Genomic DNA, 20,578 nt, shown 5'->3' with positions numbered 1-20,578 from the left:
GGTTCTGCGAGTATGAGAAATACGATGGTGGTGATGTCTTCTTAGGGGATGATAGGAAGGCTAGAATCATTGGTCACGTAAAAGTAAAGTTGAAGTTGCAAGGTGGAAGGGTTAGAACACTTCCAAGTGTTCTGCATGTTCCTGCATTGGCCAGAAATCTGATTTCTGTAAGAAAGTTGGATGATGCAGGTGTAAAAACAGTGTTCGAGAAGGATACCTGCAAGATGGTTCAGGGAACACTGGTATTGATGCGGGGAGTTCGGATTGGAACTCTATACAAGCTGCAAGGTAGCACTGTTATTGATGGGTGCAACAGTTCTATGGTTCCTGAAAGTGGAGTAGAAGATCTAGTGGTCTCTGGAGAGAAAACCATGCTGTGGCATCAAAGGCTTGGAAACATTGGAGAGAAGGGCCTTCGAATACTTCATGGTAAAGGTATGGTAGAAGGTATGAATAATAACTCTCTAGATTTTCATTTCTGTGAAAATTGTGTATATGGGAAGCAGAATTGGGTGAGTTTCCCCTCTGGTAGTAAGAGGGCGAAACAGATATTAGAGCTTGTGCACAGTGATGTGTTTGGAACTGTGAAGGTTCCATCACTGGGTAAGTCTGTGTACTATGTATCATTTATAGATGACTTCTCAAGAAATACATGGATATATTTCCTTAAGAAGAAATCTGAAGTCTTTGATAGGTTTAAAGAATTTAAGGCTCTAGTGGAAAACCAGACATAGAAGAAGATAAAGGTGCTAAGGACAGATAATGGTGGAGAGTTTTGTAGCAAGGAATTTGAAGAATTCTGCAAGGAGTGTGGTATAGCACGATAGAAGACTACTCCATATACACCTCAACAAAATGGAGTTGCAAAAAGAATGAATAAGATGTTGATGGAAAGGGCAAGAAGCATGCTCAGTGGTGCCGGGTTAGGACAAGAATTCTGGGCAGAGGTGGTAGATATTGCATGTTACCTGGTCAACATGTCATCTTCATCAGCGTTGGAGGATAAGACTCCACAAGAGGTATGGACTGGTAAGAAACCCTCTCTTTCACATCTAAGCATATTTGGGTGTGATGCATATGTACATGTTCCAAAGGAGACACGAACCAAGCTGGATAGTAAATTTGAAAAGTGCATCTTTATTGGGTATAAGGATGGTTTAAAGGGTTATAAGCTTTGGAACCCAGTCACACGGAAGGTTGTGTACAGTCGAGATGTGGTGTTCAGAGAGGTAAAAGATGTTATTAAACATGAAGTCCAACCAAAGGAACCTAAGAAGATAGAGTTTGAGCTTAAGGAGGAAGAATTAGACTCTAGAGCAGAGGAGGAATCAGAACATGAAGAGCCACAAACTCCGAGTGTGAGAAGATCGATTCGAGAAAGAAGGCAGCCAGAAAGGTATAGTCCATCTGCTTTCTGTTCAAATTTTTCTTTATCTATTATTGATGATGATCCCAGAACTATGAAGGAAGCAGTAGATTCAGAGGATGGAAAACTCTGGAAAGAGGCCATGGTTGATGAAATGGCATCTTTGCACAAAAATAAGGCTTGGGATCTGGTGGAGTTGCTGGCTGGAAGGAAGCCCATTGGCAGCAAATGGGTGTTCAAGAAGAAGACAAATGCAAAAAGAAAGGTGGAGGAATACAAAGCTTGGTTGGTAGCAAAAGGTTATTCCCAGGTGCCGAGAATTGATTTTGGTGATATTTTTTCTCCTGTTGCCAAGGTAACTTCTATTAGATTACTTTTATATGTTGCTGTTGCTTTTGATTTTAAGGTAGAACAGATGGATGTGAAGACACCATTTCTTCACGGGGATCTGGAAGAGGAGATCTACATGAAGCAACATGAAGGCTTTGTGGTGAAGGGTAAGAATGAACTGGTATGCAAGTTAAAGAAGTCTTTGTATGGGTTAAAACCGTCACCAAGGATGTGGTATTAGAAATTTGATACATTTATATGGGGACTTGGCTTCAATAGAAGCAAAGCAGATCACTGTGTGTATTTTAAATTAATTGGTGACCGTGTTATTTATTTGGTCTTGTATGTGGATGCTATGTTGCTGGTTGGAAATGACAAAGAAATTATCCAGGATTTGAAGAACTAATTGTCCTCCAAATTCGACATGAAAGATCTTGGTGCTGCAAACTATATTTTGGGTATGGAAATTAAAAGAGATCGGGCAAAGAGGAAGCTCTGGTTAAACCAGAGGAAGTATGTCGAGACAATACTGCAGAGGTTTAATATGCAGGATAGTAAACCGATGAAGGTTCCTATTCCTGTAGGTGTGAGGTTATCTGCTGAACAGTGTCCCAAGACACAAGAAGAGGAAGAGGACATGTCCCATGTTCCATATGCAAGTGCAGTCGGTAGCATGATGTATGCAATGGTTTTTACTAGACTAGACATTGGACATGTAGTGGGAGTATTGAGTAGGTTTATGTCAAAACCAGGGAAGGAGCATTGGACAGTAGTGGAGCGGGTTTTCAGGTATTTGCGTGGCACTAGTGATTATGGTTTGTGCTACCAAGGAAGACCAGGATTGGACAGAGTTTTGGATACCCGTGGCTTTGTTGATGCAGACTGCGCTGGAGATTTGGATCAGAGAAGATCTACAAGTGGGTATGTGTTTAACCTATTTGGAGGTGCAGTCAGTTGGATGAGTAAGAAACAATATGTAGTGGCACTATCAACTACAGAGGCAGAATACATGGCAGCCACTCATGCAAACAAGGAAGCAGTTTGGTTGCAGAGATTGTGTTCAAGTATGGGGTTAACACAGGAAGCTATAAGGATAGACTGTGATAACCAAAGTGAAATTTTCTTGGCAAAGAACCCTGCATATCATTCAAAGACAAAGCACATTGATGTTCAGTATCACTTTGTGAGGGACATGATAGAAGACAAAAAGGTGTTGCTGGTAAAGGTGGACACTTTGAAGAATACTGCAGATACATTGAAGCTTTGAGAAGTTCTCTCAGTGTAGAGAGACAATGGGCGTTTCAGGGCTAGAAAAATGACTAAGCTCTCTTGTGGCCCCCTGTGGAAAGAAAACAACAAGTGGGAGAATGTTGGGTTGTGGTATATTCTTTCCACGACTAGCCCACGTAGTTAATTGGGGGGTTAGAGGGGGGGCAGAGCCCCCTTTCGTTGCGCTAATTGTGTAGCCGGGGGGGCGGTCACAGGGGGTTTGAGGTGTACCCGTAACCCCACTTTATGGGTTTTGGGGAAGTGCCCCAGAAAATTTTGGTTTTGGACCCTATGTTAGGATGGGCGGACCCACCTATGGTTTTGTGCATGATTTTCGCACATGTTTTTTGGACGCGATGGTTTTCGGTCCATGGTATTGGACGTGATGGTTTTCGGTCCATGGTATTGGATGCTTCGGCATGTATAAATATGTATTATAACATTGAAAGGAACATAATGAAAAGTCAAGCTGGTAGTCCCGGTTTTGGGATCCATGGGAAAATATCTGTGTATATGTGTTTAATGTGTTATGCTCTCGCATTTTTTATTTTCTGTGTTTTAGAATTCATATGCAGGTAATTTCTGTACGGGGTTAAAACCTACAATAAGCATGCTTACTTTGTTTCTTGCAGGCTTTATTGTGTTAAATTCTATATCAGTTTAATATGTATTAGTCCTTGGCCTCTACATTATGCTAAGCTGGAGAACACTTTACTTTCTTTGGCCCGTGTTTTTTTATCTTGTTTTCTTGCATTCTTCTCCTTGAATATTAGGCAATTGGAAATACTGTTACACCTTAGAATCATAATAACACTCATAAAGTGCGCTGCCATGATTGCTGGAATATGTGAAAATCCTCGAGGAGCTTAATTCTAAATTTGAATCTCTAAACGAGCAAGTAGTTCAAGAGGCATCCTGGAAAGAGATTTTATGCAATGATCTTGTTGATCAACCTGTGAGTGAGTCCCTTGTGGAATCAAGCATTGTTGATAGGAATTTAATTACAGAAGGCTATATGAAGAGACTATTGGATATGGTTATTGAAATAATGAAAGAAGACCTTTAGTAGTGGTGGGCCTTGGGACTCGCGGCATGGATTTCCTTTAGTTGTGAGGCTCTCATGAAAGATTGAGAGAGACAACTTTTGGTTTCTGGAAAGCTGGTCCCATCAAGGTTTTTGTTTGGGATACACATTTCCTTAGCCTTGGTGACAAAGATAAGTGGGGATCCTGTCAAGAAATAGTTTGAGTAAAAAAAATTTTGAAGCTCAGTTGGGAGAACATCTAGGAACAGAGGGATACCGTTTATTTGCAGAATTTACGGAAGACAAAACACCACCTGCCACCATACATCCTGCTGATTATGGAGCTCGTCGTTGTTTTATAGTAGAGTTCCAATCCATCCATTCTGACAGTATTCCTGAAAGCTCATTTGATTATCACTTTGATGAGAGCCCTACAAGTCCTAAAGGACAATTGAGTGCTGAGAAGGATACACATTGGAGAATTGTTCATACTGTTTTCTTTGATGAACTCAAACTTTTACAAGAACATCACACTAAAGGAAATGAACTGCCCATGTCTACTGCAAACATAAAAGGTGTTGAACAGGCAGTTGAGATAAAGATGTGACGAGTTGATTGTCGGGGCTATTTGATTTGTAATCTTAACCCGTTGATGACAAATGGTCTTGTGTTTGAAAATTTCTATTACGGTTCTATCAAATACACATTTATTTAAAAGTTTGTTTTACATTTCTGTCACATATACATTTATTTTAAATTTGCAATCCTTGTCCTAATATAACTTTTATTTTTGTTTCCTTTCATGCAGGAACCCTCAGTACGAAACTTGTATATAGTTTGCAAGGGATTAGCAATGGAGCTTGCCATGTTTCCCTTATTTTTCTCCAAGACTGGACTGAGCATTACCTCAGCACCGGGGAAGATGAAGAACTTACTAGGGAATCCTTCAGTGGAATCGAATACGCGACCTTGATGTTTGCCACCAATCTCAGCCACGTCCGAATTCTTCATGCCAGAGGCCATTTGTTTAGCCGCGTGCAAATAAAATATGAAACACTCCTCAAAGCCTCATACCTACATTCTTATGACCAAATGAGGAAAATTTGATGGATTTGAAAGTGAAAATACGCCAATTCTTGTTAGCTCTAAAAAGTGTGATGGTTTATGCAATAAATAGCATTCCAACAGCAAGATGTCGGACACCTAGTATTGGTGAGAGAGCATAAACGTCAACAATCTCTCGATTTGAAAGGCTTGTGTGAGGTTTGGTAATGTTGGAGTGATTAGGGTTGGAACAGTGATATGCGAGACTTGGGAGGATGGTCAAGTACTCCGAGACAATCAAGTTCACTTGAGGTTTATAAGCTCTTTTAGCATAGATTTGGGTCTAGTGGGTCTTGGGTCCAGATTTTGAACCTGCTCTGATACCACGTGTAAGGCTCCACCCTAGGGTCCTCTAACAAAACTAAATTTCTCTAATTTTAAATACAATAAAACAATAAATAACTTATTTCTAACTAAACTTTTCATTGATGATAATTTACCATTAAAATTAATTTCCCACAATTAAATAAGTAAATATTTCATTGCAATCACTTACATGAGTAATATATAAACAGAAGAATACATGTTCCAATAGCCTAGTTGAGATGCCCCTGAGCTCCTGATCCTGCTAGGATGCTCCTCTTGACTACCCAACTGGATTTGCCTCCCAGCCAACTAGGAAGTATTTCCTAGCCCATGAAACCTCCACAGGTTCCCTAGCCCTCCGAGCCCAAGTCCAACCAGATGTAGTGTGTCCAAGTTAAACAAATACTCTCATTCTCTCCCTTCTTTTTTCTTCACCTTCCTCTCAAAACAAAATCCTCCAAAACCACAACCAAAACCAAAATCAAGGATCCCCCTCTCCTCCCATCATCCTTCCCCTTTTATGCCTCTTTTTCCCATCCACCTCAACCACCTATCATTAATTTCATAACTACCCCCTCATCCTTGCATTTGATTTTTCTTATCATATCTTCTCCCAACTAAATTTGAGATGACATTTTGGGGATGAGATATGAATATATAATTTGGTAATTAATTGGAGAGGACCATATCTTCTCCCAAGTAAATTTGAGAGGACATTTTGGGGATGAGATATGAATATATAATTTGGTAATTAATTGGAGAGGAACATATCTTCTCCCAAGTAAATTTGGGAGGACATTTTGGGGATGAGATATGAATATATAATTTGGTAATTAATTGGAGAGGAACATATCTTCTCCCAAGTAAATTTGAGATGACATTTTGGGGATGAGATATGAATATATACATTGGAATAAATGGAAGGAGACCATGTCCTATCAAAATTTAAATTTGGAGGAGGCAGGTTGGGAATAGTAATAAAATTTATATCAATATTAAATTCATAGTTTCATCGATGTAGGTATGTACCAATATTTCTTGATAATTATAAGCCAATATTTTCAGGTAATTTAAACACTAGTAAAATTTGCATGATAAGATTAAGTAAGGCATTACAAGAATGAATACTTCCACGAATTTCCCTAGTTATAATTCATAGGGAGAGAGAACATTATTTCAAAACTAAACAATGATAAGGTCTAGAATTCTTCATTGTGCGGAGTGAGGAAGTCAAGGTGTGTGGAGAATATTGCGTGGAGAAATGAAAAATTGTCTAAGTATAAAGGATAGTGCAGAGATAAGTAATGTGCAGAGTGTGGAAGGTTAGCTAGGGAGATGGATCTCTACACAACTCTTTGGAATTTGACTAAGTAGGAAACACTTGTAACTAGGTGAAAAAAAGTAAAGTATGGTCCTTTTTATAGAGTAATGAAAAATGGAAGGGAAGAAAACGAGTTTCATTGTCAAAGGAAAATTCTAGTTAATATGGACAAGGCATGAAAATGGATCAACGCTAAACATTTGTTGAATACATGAAATCGTGGACCAATGAAGTTATAAAAAAGAAAATTAAATGCTAGAGATGAGAAATCAAGCTTTATGGAGAGTTGAAAATATATTAAAATATGAAAAACACAATACTTGTAGATATATCACATCGTAACAAAACTTCTCTTTCTTGGAATGCATTGCATGGCAATGAATTTTATATTTTTGGGGAAAATCTCATTGCATCTAATATTCCTTTTGTTTGATACATGTTGTACCTTAGTTTAAAAGAGGTGTGATACACATCAAACCAAATCTTTTGTTAACTAATGTACACATGTTGAAGTGTGCATAAACCTTATAATGACATACTTTTTGCACCTTCACAAGCAATTGCTAATTAAAATTATTAATTATATAATATTGCTAATACAACATGTAAAGTATCATTTTAATTACAATTTATATAAATTAATTATATTGTTAGTAATTATTGAATTATTATCTATAGCCTAGTATCGAGGAGATGTTGTCTTGTAACTTTACCTTTAAAAAGTAATAAAATAATACTCACATTAACAAATTAAAACAGGAGCCACGTGGTGGCATGTCACTGCTTATTTGTATGCATAAATTATGTGCATATAGTTTTTAGTTTATTTGGTTGAAATGATGTGTGAAGATGAAATTATTTGAAAAAAGAAAACTTAATTGAAAATTATATATTTAAATCCTGTGAATTCTTTGTAGTAGTAGCACGGGTTCACCGTGCCACTAAAAATCTTCAACTAAATGGAGGTTGAGTTTGAAATTTCATTAACTCATAAATTTCCACCATGAATGAATTCAAGTCTCTAAGTCGTAAGTATTTTAGCTATTTCTTTTTGAGCACCCACCTAGGAGAGTTCAATTTTTTTTCTTCAAAAATAGTGAAATTTATAACCTAAAGGAAGAAAATAAGCAGTTTTATTTAAAAATAAATTTTTAATATGGTTAAATTCTAATAGATGAATTCAAGATACGAAAAACATTACTTCTCATATATGTTATTGAGAATTAAGTGGAAATTCAATTTATATGGAAAACTTGGTGTATGAGAACCCTTTGTTTGTGGGACAAGGGACCCACCTCCCCACACTCACATTAACAAATTAAAACAGGAGCCATGTGGTGGCATGTCACTGCTTATTTGTATGCATGAATTATGTGCATATAGTTTTTAGTTTATTTGGTTGAAATGATGTGTGAAGATGAAATTATTTGCAAATGAAAACTTAATTGAAAATTATATATTTAAATCCCGTGAATTTCTTTGCAGTAGTAGCACAGGTTCACTGTCCCACTAAAAATCTTTAACTAAATGGAGGTTGAGTTTGAAATTTCATTAACTCATAAATTTCCGCCATGAATGAATTCAAGCCTCTAAGTCGTAAGTATTTTAGATATTTTTTTCTGAGCTCCCACCTAGGAGAGTTCAATTTTTTTCTTCAAAAATAGTGAAATTTATAACCTAAAGGAAGAAAATAAGCAGTTTTATTTAAAAATAAATTTTTAATATGGTTAAATTCTAGACAGATGAATTCAAGATTCGAAAAACATTACTTCTCATATATGTCGTTGAGAATTAAGTGGAAATTCAATTTATATGGAAAACTTGGTGTATGAGAACTCTTTGTTTGTGGGACAAGGGACCCAACTCCCCACAACGATTTGATAGCTAAATCTACAAAGGCATACATACTCTACCCCCTTTTGGTTTTGAACATGTGACCTCTTAGGAGGAAACACATGCTCTTAACCATTCAATCTAATCATAATTTAATTTATTGTTGTGTGTTACATCTAATTTTTACATCTTTAAAATTTTATTTTATTATTATAAATTTAAAATTTAAATTTTATAAAACAAATTTAATTTAAAAATAAATTATCTCTCTCTCTCTCTCTCTCTCTCTCTCTCTATATATATATATATATATATATGAAAAATACAACATAAATATGTCATTAAATTTCTTATCTTCCATTTTGAATGTCTCCATTCTCATATCAACATAATTACTAGATAGAGAGACCAACTCATATGTTTGACTAGGAAAGCATAGTGCTTAACTATTTTGGTTTTGGCTTAAAACAATCCATTTTCCCTTCCTTTTCGCTGGAGGCTTTTTGGTACAAACAAATTTTGCACCAATGAAAATTGTCCACGTCGTAACATCATGGGGCACCCCCGTTTTCTTGTATTGGGATCCACTCTATTTTAATAAACATTATTTAGTATGCCCTATAATTAGGTCGCTATGCTTCTTTTTATTTTAATTAGTGCACCTGACCTTTTTGTCTACCCTTCTGGTCTCTTAGTGATACCTGTGCACAAATTTTTAGGCTACCCTCCTTCTCTGCGCTTGACATTTGTGCACCATATTTAATTCTAAGTTCAAGGGCATCTGGAACAGTTTTCTTTCACTGTTCTTCGGCACACCGAAGCACGAATTACTCCACTCTGCTAGAAGTAAATATTAACAATAATTCACTAAGCCAATCATTAGTTTAATGGTTGGCCCTATTAACATATATACCCATACATACATAATGATTTCTTTTCTAGTGGGTTCCATAGCTCCTGATTGTCGCAAGCTACACCGTTGCTCCGCTTTAACAGACTCCTCCGCTCCGACTCAATACCCTGGATGTAGGGATGTAATTAATGGGAATGGACATTCCACAGACACACATTCAATGAAACCTCAGCGCTCAGGATTTGAAACCTTGCACAACGCTCCCCTCTTTCTCGGTAGTTCTGCGACTCTGACTACAGAATGTGAAACCAACTGGTGGAAGAAAGGCCCCACCATTCGTATTGAATGTGTTAGGATTTTAAATTCTATATCGCCACAAATATTTCAAACTGGAGTTGTGCACAAAAATTTTGAAATGAAATCTGGAGTTGGTGCTTCAACATCGTCTGTCATGCCAAAGAGAGCGAACATCAGGGTCATAGCGTTTGAGATGCCAAAAAGAGCGAAATGGGTAGGGGTTTCGTACGAGACTCCCGCTTATTATGAGATTACTAAGCCACAAGTAGGACGCTTATTATGAGATTACAAAGCCATAAGTAGGAGGAATGGAATGTGAGATTGTGACTGAATATAATAGAAAAAGGAGGAAAATTTTAGAAGCAGAGATTAAACAAACGCTGGATACTGTTACGGAAGAGATTGCAGGAAGCCACAAGGGTATAATGTTAAGCTCCATTAAGTTTTTCCCAACTGCTGCCTACAATTACGGAAGTGAACTACAGTCATTTCCTTAATTTCTGGAAACCAACTGCAGTAATTTCCTTAAATTACGGAAATCAACTGCAGTTAATTAATTTCTTGTTGGGAGCTTCTGAAGTGGTCCATTACTCCATCTGGAGTTCTCTACCATGATCTGTGGAAAACCTGACACATAACCAACAGAAGCTTGATGGAAGCTTGGCTATATATTTTTCTGTTTGGTCCCCAAGCTTGCATCTCAATATCCTTCAGTTTTACACCATCAAGTTGAGAGAGCAAAGCTGGGAAGTGCCATACGGATGAGAGTTTTTGTGTGAATTTGGTAAATCTAAGGGCTTTGTAGTTTTTACTCTATTTTTATCCTCGCCTCTTCAACTTTAACATGGAGCGCCAGTATCGAACTATTTTGGCAGCTACACAATCTGTGGGAAATCCCGATGACACTGTTTACTGCGGTTTCTTCTTGATTTCCGTGTAGTGTTTAATCTTCCACTGGAGTTACCAGACAAATGAAGGCGCAATCAGTACATTTATGCACCTCATCCAAGTAGTGGTGCTTCAAACATCTTAGCTTATAACAGTTTCAGTTCAGTTGTTGAGGCGGCTCTCAATCAAGTTACTAGTTAAGGCCACATACACAACATTCCAGCGAGGATGAATTAATCTCCAAAAGTCATTCACTCAGCGAAATTTATCAATGTTTAACCAGAACTTGTGCATAGAAAGGTTTTTCGGTCTCAAGCATACTTGTTGACATCTGAAGCAGGTTTTAATCAGTCAAGAGGGCTGCATTCTTTGTTAAGAATTGGAGAAATAGTGACAGAGTGCATCAATGGCTGGAGGTATTTTCTTGGGCACTAAAGTTTTATTTTTAGATTCTTTTAAGTATTTAATTCGACATATTAAAGAATCATTGTTTTAGCTCACATTTGGTATCAGAGCCTTATTTTATCTCTGCCTTGATGTGTGAAAATTTACAACAATGCTTTAATTTTATTTTATCTTGTGAGGAATTATTGCCGTCATTTGGAGTAATACTGATATTTATCGCAGTTTTTACTCATACTCTGTCACTTATAGTTCTCTTATAGTTCTGGTTATATTAGTGCGGAGTCATATGGAGTTTATTTAAAATGTCATTTTGACTTATTCTTTTTACCAAACATTTTTTTTTACTCTAGTTAAAGAAATGTTTATAATTTTATAAGTAAATTTTTAAGTGTTTCGTCAGTGCGGTAATTGTTTCTGCTTTCCATATTTTTAAAATTGCTTCATATTAAATTGTGTATACGCCATTTCACGTAGCATGAAATGTGAAGTACTGTGTATATTTTTGTTTATGCAATTTATAAGAAATAATGTCTAGTGATCCATATGATTTTAATTGATTAGAGAATAGCCACAACATCTCTAATTAAATAAAATTATATATTATGATTGGTGAAGATCACATAAAGATTATTTAGACGTTAAATTGTAATTAATTATACTAAATATAATAAATTTTATCCCATAGGAATTTTTACTGTATTTATATAATTAATTAGGATAAAATATTCATAACTTACCCACATGAATTATGAATTAATAGTTTTATTATAAAGTTCAAAACTATGAATAATTGAATAATTGAATCTGCTTGAATTGAAAATTTAGCCCACAGGCAATTTTTATGTCATTAGATTCAATTTTTAGCATGATTTACATTGGTGAAACATGAAATTTTATTTAGGCCTCAATTTTAACATAAGCATGTGATCTTTAATTTTGATGCAGTTGTACAACCAGCAAATTTCTCTGAAATTCATTGTGATATCCCCGAACTTAAGGGAGATAACTATAAGGTCTGGAAGGAGAGGGTTCTCCTTCATTTGGGGTGGATGGACATAGACTATGCTATTATTAAAGATGAACCACCGACACTCACTAATACCAGCACTGCAGTGGACATCACGCTTTATGAACGATGGGAGAGATCTAATCGCCTAAGCATGATGTTCATTAAGACTAAAATTTCAGCTGGCATTCATGGTTCCGTTGATCAGCATGAAAAGGTTCGAGACTTGCTAAAGGCCATTGATGATCAATTCGTCACTTCAGACAAGGCATTAGCAAGCACCCTAATCATGAAGTTATCATCCCTAAGGCTCACTAGTGTGAAAGTTGTGCGCGAGCACATCGTGCAGATGAGGGACACTGTGGCTCAATTGAAGAAACTCGAGGTTGAAATATCAGAGTCCTTCCTAGTGCACTACATCCTGAATACCCTTCTGCACCAATGCGGACCTTTCAAAATCTCATACAACACACATAAGGATAAATGGTCAATTAATGAACTCATGACCATGTGTGTTCAAGAGGAAGAGAGACTGGTGATGGAACTGGGAGAAAGTGCAATGCTGGCAACGCGTGGAAATGGCAAATCTCAAGCCAATTGGAAAGGGAAAGGTAAAGTACCTCCCTAAGCCGATATCAAGAAGGATTCCAAGTGTTTCTTCTGTAAAAAGAAGGGACACATGAAGAAGGAATGCGCCAAATTTCAGAAATGGCTTGCGGACAAAGGTAATTTAATCTCGTTTGTTTGTTATGAATCTAATATGGTTCACATTTCAAATTCCTTGCAGGGTTTGCAAAACCTAAGGAAGCCGGTGGGAAGTGAGCAAAGCATCTTATCAGGAAACAAGATGGGCTTGCATGTGGAAGCTATAGGAACATGTTATTTAACTTGAAGTAGTGGCTTTGTTTTAGAATTAGAAAAGACCTTTTATGTTCCAAGTTTTTCTAGAAACTTGATTTCAGTCTCAAGGCTTGTACCTTTTGGATATTCCTTTAACTTTTCAGAAAAATACTTCAGTCTATTTTATAAATTTGATTATGTTGGGAATGGTATTTTGACTAATGGTCTTTACTGCATTAATTTACAAAACAATGTCACTTATGATTCAATGCATGTTCACACTGGCACTAAAAGATGTGTTATTAATGAAGATTCCTCTAAATTATGGCACCGGAGACTAGGTCATATCTACATAGAAAGAATTAAAAGATTGGTAAATGAAGGGGTGCTTAACACTCTGGATTTTACTGATTTTGAGACTTGTGTGGACTGCATAAACGGAAAGCAGACCAACAAGTCAAAGAAAGGTGCCAATAGGAGTTCAAACATATTAGAGATCATACATACTGATATATGTAGTCCAGACATGGACTCACATCTTCAGAGATACTTCATCTCCTTTATAGATGATTACTCACGATATATGTATCTCTACATGCTTCATAAAAAGAGCGAAGCATTAGATGCCTTTAAGATCTTTAACACTGAAGTAGAGAAACAATGTGGCAAGCAAATTAAGATCGTGAAATCAAATAGAGGTGGAGAATATTATGGTAGATACATAGAAGATGGACAAGCACCTGAGCCATTTGCGAAATTTCTTCAAGAGCATGGGATTGTTGCCCAATACACCATACCTGGTTCACCCGACCAGAATGGTGTAGCAGAAAGAAGAAACCGAACATTATTAGACATGGTGCGGAGTATGCTTAGCAGCTCCAATCTTTATAAATCCTTATGGACTGAAGCACTTAAGACGACAGTGTATATATTAAACCAGGTTCCAACCAAGGCTGTTCCTAAAACGCCATTTGAATTATGGAAAGGTTGGAAACCGAGTTTGCGACATATGCGCATTTGGGGATGCCCGTCTGAAGTGAGAATATATAATCCACAAGAGAAGAAGCTAGAACCAAGGACCATTAGTGGGTATTTCATTGGATATGATGAAAGGTCTAAAGGTTACAGATTTTATTGTCCATCTCACAGCACTAGGATTGTGGAATCAAGAAATGCGAAGTTTCTTGAAAATGACTTGATCAGTGGGAGCGTTCAAACCAGGAACATAGTTTCTGAGAAGGATAATTCAGAATCTCAACCTTCCACCTCAAGTGATAGATTGGTTATTGTTCATAGCACCCCTCAAGTACAAACTGGTGTTGAACAACCAATTGTTGAAGTTCCACAAGCTGCTGACGACATTCCAGTAGATCAGGTAGTTCAAGAGTTCCCAAGAACTTTTGAACAACGAGTTGAACCACATACTTCTCAAGAAGATGGTGGTACAACATTAAGAATATCTACTAGACCAAAGAGATCAAAAATTCCTGATGATTATGTTATGTATCTGCAAGAATCTGACTACAACATTGGAGCCGAAAATGATCCCGAGTCCTTTTCACAAGCTTTGAGTTGCAAATAATCAAAATTATGGTACTATGCCATGAAGGAAGAAATGAATTCCATAAAGAGTAACGAAGTCTGGGATCTTGTTGAGTTGCCTAATGGTGCTAAAGCCATTGGATGTAAATGGGTCTTTAATACAAAGAAAGACTCATTGGGCAACATTGAGAGATACAAGGCAAGACTTGTTGCTAAGGGATTCACTCAGAAAGAAGGAATCGACTACACAGAGACTTTTTCTCCTGTATCTAAGAAAGATTCCTTGCGCATTATTATGGCATTAGTAGCCCATTTTGACTTGGAGTTGCAACAAATGGATGTGAAAACGGCTTTTCTCAATGGAGATCTAGAGGAGGAGGTTTACATGAAACAACCTGAAGGATTCCCCTCTAGTGATGGTGAGCAATTGGTTTGCAAGCTCAAGAAGTCATTATACGGTTTAAAACAAGCATCCCGCCAATGGTATTTGAAATTCCATAATGTAATTTCTTCTTTCGGTTTTGTAGAAAACATTATGGATCAATGTATATACCTGAAAGTTAGTGGGAGTAAAATTGGTTTTCTTGTTTTGTATGTGGATGACATTTTGCTAGCAACCAATGATAAGGGTTTGCTACATGAGGTGAAACAATTCCTCTCTAAAAATTTTGATATGAAGGATATGGGTGAGGCATCTTATGTCATTGTCATTAAGATCCATAGAAACAAATTTCGAGGCATCTTGGGTATATCATAGGAAACCTATATTAATAAAATTTTAGAGAGATTTGGGATGAAGGATTGTTCACCAAGTGTAGGTCCCATTGTGAAGGGTGATAGGTTCAATTTGAACCAATGCCCGAAGAACGACTTTGAAAGGGAACAAATGAAGAACGTTCCATATGCTTCTGCTGTCGGAAGCTTAATGTATGCTCAAGTCTGCACAAGACCTGACATTGCATTTGTTGTGGGAATGTTGGGACGATATCAGAGTGATCTAGGTTTAGACCACTGGAGAGCTGCAAAGAAAGTAATGAGGTACCTTCAAGGAACCAAGGACTACATGCTTATGTATAGACGGACGAACAACTTGGAAGTAATTGGTTACTCAGATTCTGACTTTGCTGGATGTGTTGATTCACACAAATCAACATCAGGATACATTTTTATGATGGCCGGTGATGTTGTATCATGGAGGAGTGCCAAGCAGACCTTGATTGCCACTTCCACTATGGAAGCCGAGTTCGTCTCCTGTTTTGAGGCTACATTACATGGTTTATGGCTTAAGAGTTTCATTTCTGGGCTTAGAATTATGGATTCTGTCTCTAAGCCATTGAGAATATATTGTGACAATTCAGCTGCTATTTTTATGGCTAAAAACAACAAAAGTGGGAGTCGAAATAAACACATCGACATTAAGTATTTAGCTATAAGGGAACGTGTTAAAGAAAAGAAAGTGGTCATTGAGCACGTCAGCACTGAGTTGATGATCGCTGATCCTTTGACTAAAGACATGCCATCATTTAAATTCAAGGATCATGTAATGAATATGGGACTTGGTTCCATTATGTAGTTTCTCATTGTATGGACAATGTTATTTTAATGAAATTCTTAATTATTGTGATGTTTTTCTCATATTTATGTGCACCTTAATTTGATTTGAGAAAACTCATTTGTGTAGGATCAAGAATAAACATAAGGTTTATTCATTAAGAAATTGTTGTCACATAAATTATAATAAGAATAAATACATAGTAATACATGGAAGATAATACTCGTCATTAGAGGACTTATCGCCATGATTCATGTATCTATTACCTAATACAGATTATCAATGGGTTTTAAGATGAGACATTAAGTTTGGAAGTATGGACTAAGTGGGAGAATGTTAAGCTCCATTAAGTTTTTCCCAACTGCTGCTTACAATTACGGAAGTGAACTGCAATCATTTCCTTAATTTCTGGAAACCAACTGCAGTAATTTCCTTAAATTACGGAAATCAACTGCAGTTAATTAATTTCTTGTTGGGAGCTTTTGAAGTGGTCCATTACTCCATCTGGAGTTCTCTATCATGATCTATTGAACACCTGACACATAGCCAACATAATCTTATGGAAGCTTGGCTATATATTTTTCTGTTTGGTCCCCAAGCTTGCATCTCAATCTCCTTCAGTTTTACACCATCAAGTTGAGAGAGCAAAGCTGGGAAGTGCCATACGGATGAGAGTTTTTGTGTGAATTTGGTAAATATAAGGGCTTTGTAGTTTTTACTCTATTTTTATCCTCACCTCTTCAACTTTAACATGGAGCGCCAGTATCGAACTGTTTTAACAACTACACAATCTGTGGGAAATCTCGATGACACTGTTTACTGCGGTTTCTTCTTGATTTCCATATAGTGTTTAATCTTCCACTGTTACTAGACAAATGCAGGCGCAATCAGTACATTTATGCACCTCATCCAAGTAGTGGTGCTTCAAACGTCTTAGCTTATAACAGTTTCAGTTTAGTTGTTGAGGCGGCTCTCAATCAAGTTACTAGTTAAGGCCACATACACATCATTCTAGTGAGGACGAATTAATCTCCAAAAGTCATTCACTCAACGAAATTTATCAATGTTTAACCAGAACTTGTGCACAGAAAGGTTGTTCGGTCTCAAGCATACTTGTTGACATCTGAAGCGGGTTTTAATCAGTCAAAAGGGCTGCATTCTTTGTTAATAATTGGGGAAACAATGACAGAGTGCATCAAGGGCCGAAGGTATTTTTCTTGGGCATTAAAATTTTATTTTTAGATTCTTTTAAGTATGTAATTCCGCATATTAAAGAATCATTGTTTTAGCTCACATTTAAGTGATACGCCAGTCACACTTCATGTCAAGAAAATGAATGCTCCAGATTTGACCATGGTTGATCTATTCGGGATAACAAGGATCGCTGTGCTAGGGAAGCCAAGAGATATTTATGAACAGATAGAAAATATGATCAAACAATACATTACTCCCAAGGAGAGCATCATACTTAATGGGTTGTTTGCGATTGTTGATTTTCCGACCTGTGAGTCCATAAAAATGTCTCAAGATATTGAACCACAAGGTGAAAGAACTTTGGTCGTGGTAACAAAAGTTGACAGAGCTCCTGAGGGTCTGTTTGAGAAAGTGACAAGGGACGTTGTTAATATTGGTCATGGTTATATTTGTGTGCGGAATAGAGTAGGGATTGAATCTAAAGCAGAAGCAAGACAAAGTGAAAGTGATCTGTTTAAAGCGGATCCTCATCTTTCCAGCATTGATAAATCAATGGTTGGAATACCCATACTGGCAGAGAAATTAATGCAGATTCAAGCAATGGGAATATGTACCTGTAAGCACAAATACGATTCTTTATGATTCTACTACAATGCGGAAAAATTGAAATAAAACTTTAAAATGTTTGAGAAACAATGATTCTTTACTGCATCCTTTTAATCGACAGAGCATTAATAAAATGAAGCTGCTACCTCGAATAAATGGTTATGCATGATAGCTATGAACATCAATTCTTTATATGCGGCATTAAAATTAATTATTGTAAAGAATCATAAATAACTGGATGCCCAAGAATGCTTACCTCCAGCCATTGATGCTATTCACACTCTGATGTATTTTGTACACAACTGTCTTCAATCTGAGCAAATTCCTCTGTTGCAAAACTCTTGAAATAAATATTCCAGGAGCTTCCTTGGTTTCGTAAAATCCGTTGGACAGCTCTCAACAGTGAGGAAATAGGACAGACTTCAGCTAACTCGCATTAATATCACCAAATGATCAAGCTATTTGTTAAAATAGGGAGGAGAGGCACCGAATGCCAAAAATCAGCAGTTTCAAAGACCATAGAAATAGCAACCTTCAAGGTGGCTTGAAAGTCCGCTGGTTTTATCAAAAGTCAAATGAAATATAGCCAAAATGTTAAAGGAACAGCATAACTATCGTATTCAAACGATTATATTATATGCCATCACAAATACCCGTATTGAAAAGGCAGCATCCGCAAAGGCGATGCACAACAATAAAATAAACAGCAGCGAGCTTCCACAATCGAGCAATATCAAAGGATCATACCAATCTGCCTGGGATTCAATCCTTGCGCAAACCTGTATATTCGAAAACTGGGATTGAATCCTTTCGCTCCAGACCAGACACTCCAAAGCAAATTGCAGAACTTTTATGAGGAGAGGAAAAATCACTACAGGAAATCTGAAGGCACTTCCCGGCTCTGCTCTCTCACTTGATGGTGTAAAAAACTGAAGGGGATTGAGATGCTAGCTTGGGGACCAAACAGATAAATTTATAGCCAAGCTTCCATCAAGCTTCTGATGGCTATGTGTCAGGTGTTCCACAGATCAAGGTAGAGAACTCCAGATGGAGTAATGGACCAATTCAGAAGCTCCCAACAAGAAAATTAATTAACTGCAGTTGGTTTCCAGAAATTAAGGAAAGATTGCAGTTTACTTCCATAATTGTAGGTAGCAATTGGTAAAAAAAAATTAATGGAGCTTAACAGTACCTTCCTGATATTTTCCAAAAGATTGATTACACACATCCAAGACGCAGGCAGAGAAGGATGCATTGCATTGAAGGCATTGGAGAAATTATATTGGACAAAGTGTCAAACATCAGCAGTGGGCCGACCTCGAGGAGGCCTTCGACTTCAAGATTAGCCTTATTCCTTATTGGAATGTGGTAAGGCTGAGGCTGGCTGACCAGATTCCACTCCACCTGCGGTTCATGGTGCAAAAGTTGGTTGAAAGTGACATTGTTGCCAAGATTGTAAAGCATGTGGATAAGCCATCTTTCAATATGATGGAGCAGGTGCTTGAAGAAAGTCCAGTAACAGCTACTAAGAGAAAGAATGTCAATAACAAAGTTGAACGGTTGAGGCAGTCAAAATGTGCTATGTCTAGACTCTAAACTCATTGGTAGCTCTCAGAAGCTAAGTATCAATGATGCCTAAAGTATTATCAATGGTTAAATATTGCTACTCAGTAGTCTGCATTTGATGCATTTCCATTTTCGTAGGTTTTGTCACATCGACCAGTTCAGGAGGAGATGGATTTTTGAAGTTGTTTATGAAGTTTCTAAGGACTATACACAAGTTATATTTGATGTTTCAAGACATCGTTATGGTTCAAGTTAACTATCTTTTGATTTAATATTTTTCATGGTTAAATCTTGGTGCTCATTATTTCGTGTTTTGTTTTGTGCATTTGCATTTTCATAGTTCTTTGTCACGTTAAGCAGGGCATGTGGAGATGAATTTGTCAATTATTTATGAAGTTTTTAGATATCAAAGTTTGAGATTCTTTTTAATTGATATACTAGTTATCAAGGTTTAAGTCGTCTCAAAACATTTTTTTAATTTATACTTTTTGGTTTTAGGTCTTGACGCATCTTATTCTTTGTTTGTTTTGGTTTTAGGTCTTAACACTTCTTAAGCTTTTAAGGTTGAATACTGTGTTGTCATATACGCGAGAGATGCACCCTATTAGCACATTACTGGGGGAGAGCTGCACATCATGATACCCGGGGAGAAGAAAAATAATATTTCACATGGCATTTTTAAAATCATAATTACCACATGGCTTGAGTTTCTGAGATTTTGATATATAGTTTACCTAGCGTTTCCAAAATAGGCTAGAAATAACATAAGCACAATATCACTGGGAACAACTCTATTTGGATGAAATTTTGAAGTTTGAGGTTTATTTAATGTTTTTTGGTTTTTTTTTGGTATGATTTAGGTGGTTTTTTTGAATAATTTTCATTGAATTAAAAAAAAGAAGATATAAGCACAATATCACTGAGAACAACTCTATTGGGATGAAATTTTGAAGTTTGAGGTTTATCTAATGTTGTCTGGTTTTCTATATGATTTAGGTGGTTTTTTTAATAATTTCTATTAATTTTTAAAAAGGAAAAAAGAAAGTTTTAAATAAATGTTTTTTAAAATTTTCCTTAGTTTGATATTTTTTAATCAAAGTAAATAATATAGCTATTGATTTTTTTTCAACCTTTTTTATTTGAATAATTTTATAGTTTTTGTGAATAATTTCTATTGAATTTTAAAAAGGAAAAAAGAAAGTTTTAAGTAAATGTTTTTAATTTTTTTTTCAAGCAAAATAATTTTTAGTTTGATAATTTTTAATCAAACTAAACA

General features: G+C 36.5%; 1 pseudogene; it reads left to right on the top strand.

The window, feature by feature from the left end:
• LOC149221874 (dynamin-related protein 4C-like) overlaps positions 1-19,332 on the top strand; it is a 58,917-nt pseudogene extending 39,585 nt beyond the window's left edge.
• Positions 19,333-20,578: the final 1,246 nt, after the last annotated feature.

This window comes from Pinus tabuliformis, chromosome Q (assembly GCF_031772625.1).
Source record: "Pinus tabuliformis cultivar Carrire ecotype Pingquan chromosome Q, CPIR1, whole genome shotgun sequence".
NCBI classification, from domain to species: Eukaryota; Viridiplantae; Streptophyta; class Pinopsida; order Pinales; family Pinaceae; genus Pinus; species Pinus tabuliformis.
Note: the sequence above shows the minus strand (reverse complement) of the source record. Positions and strands in the feature narration are given on the sequence as shown.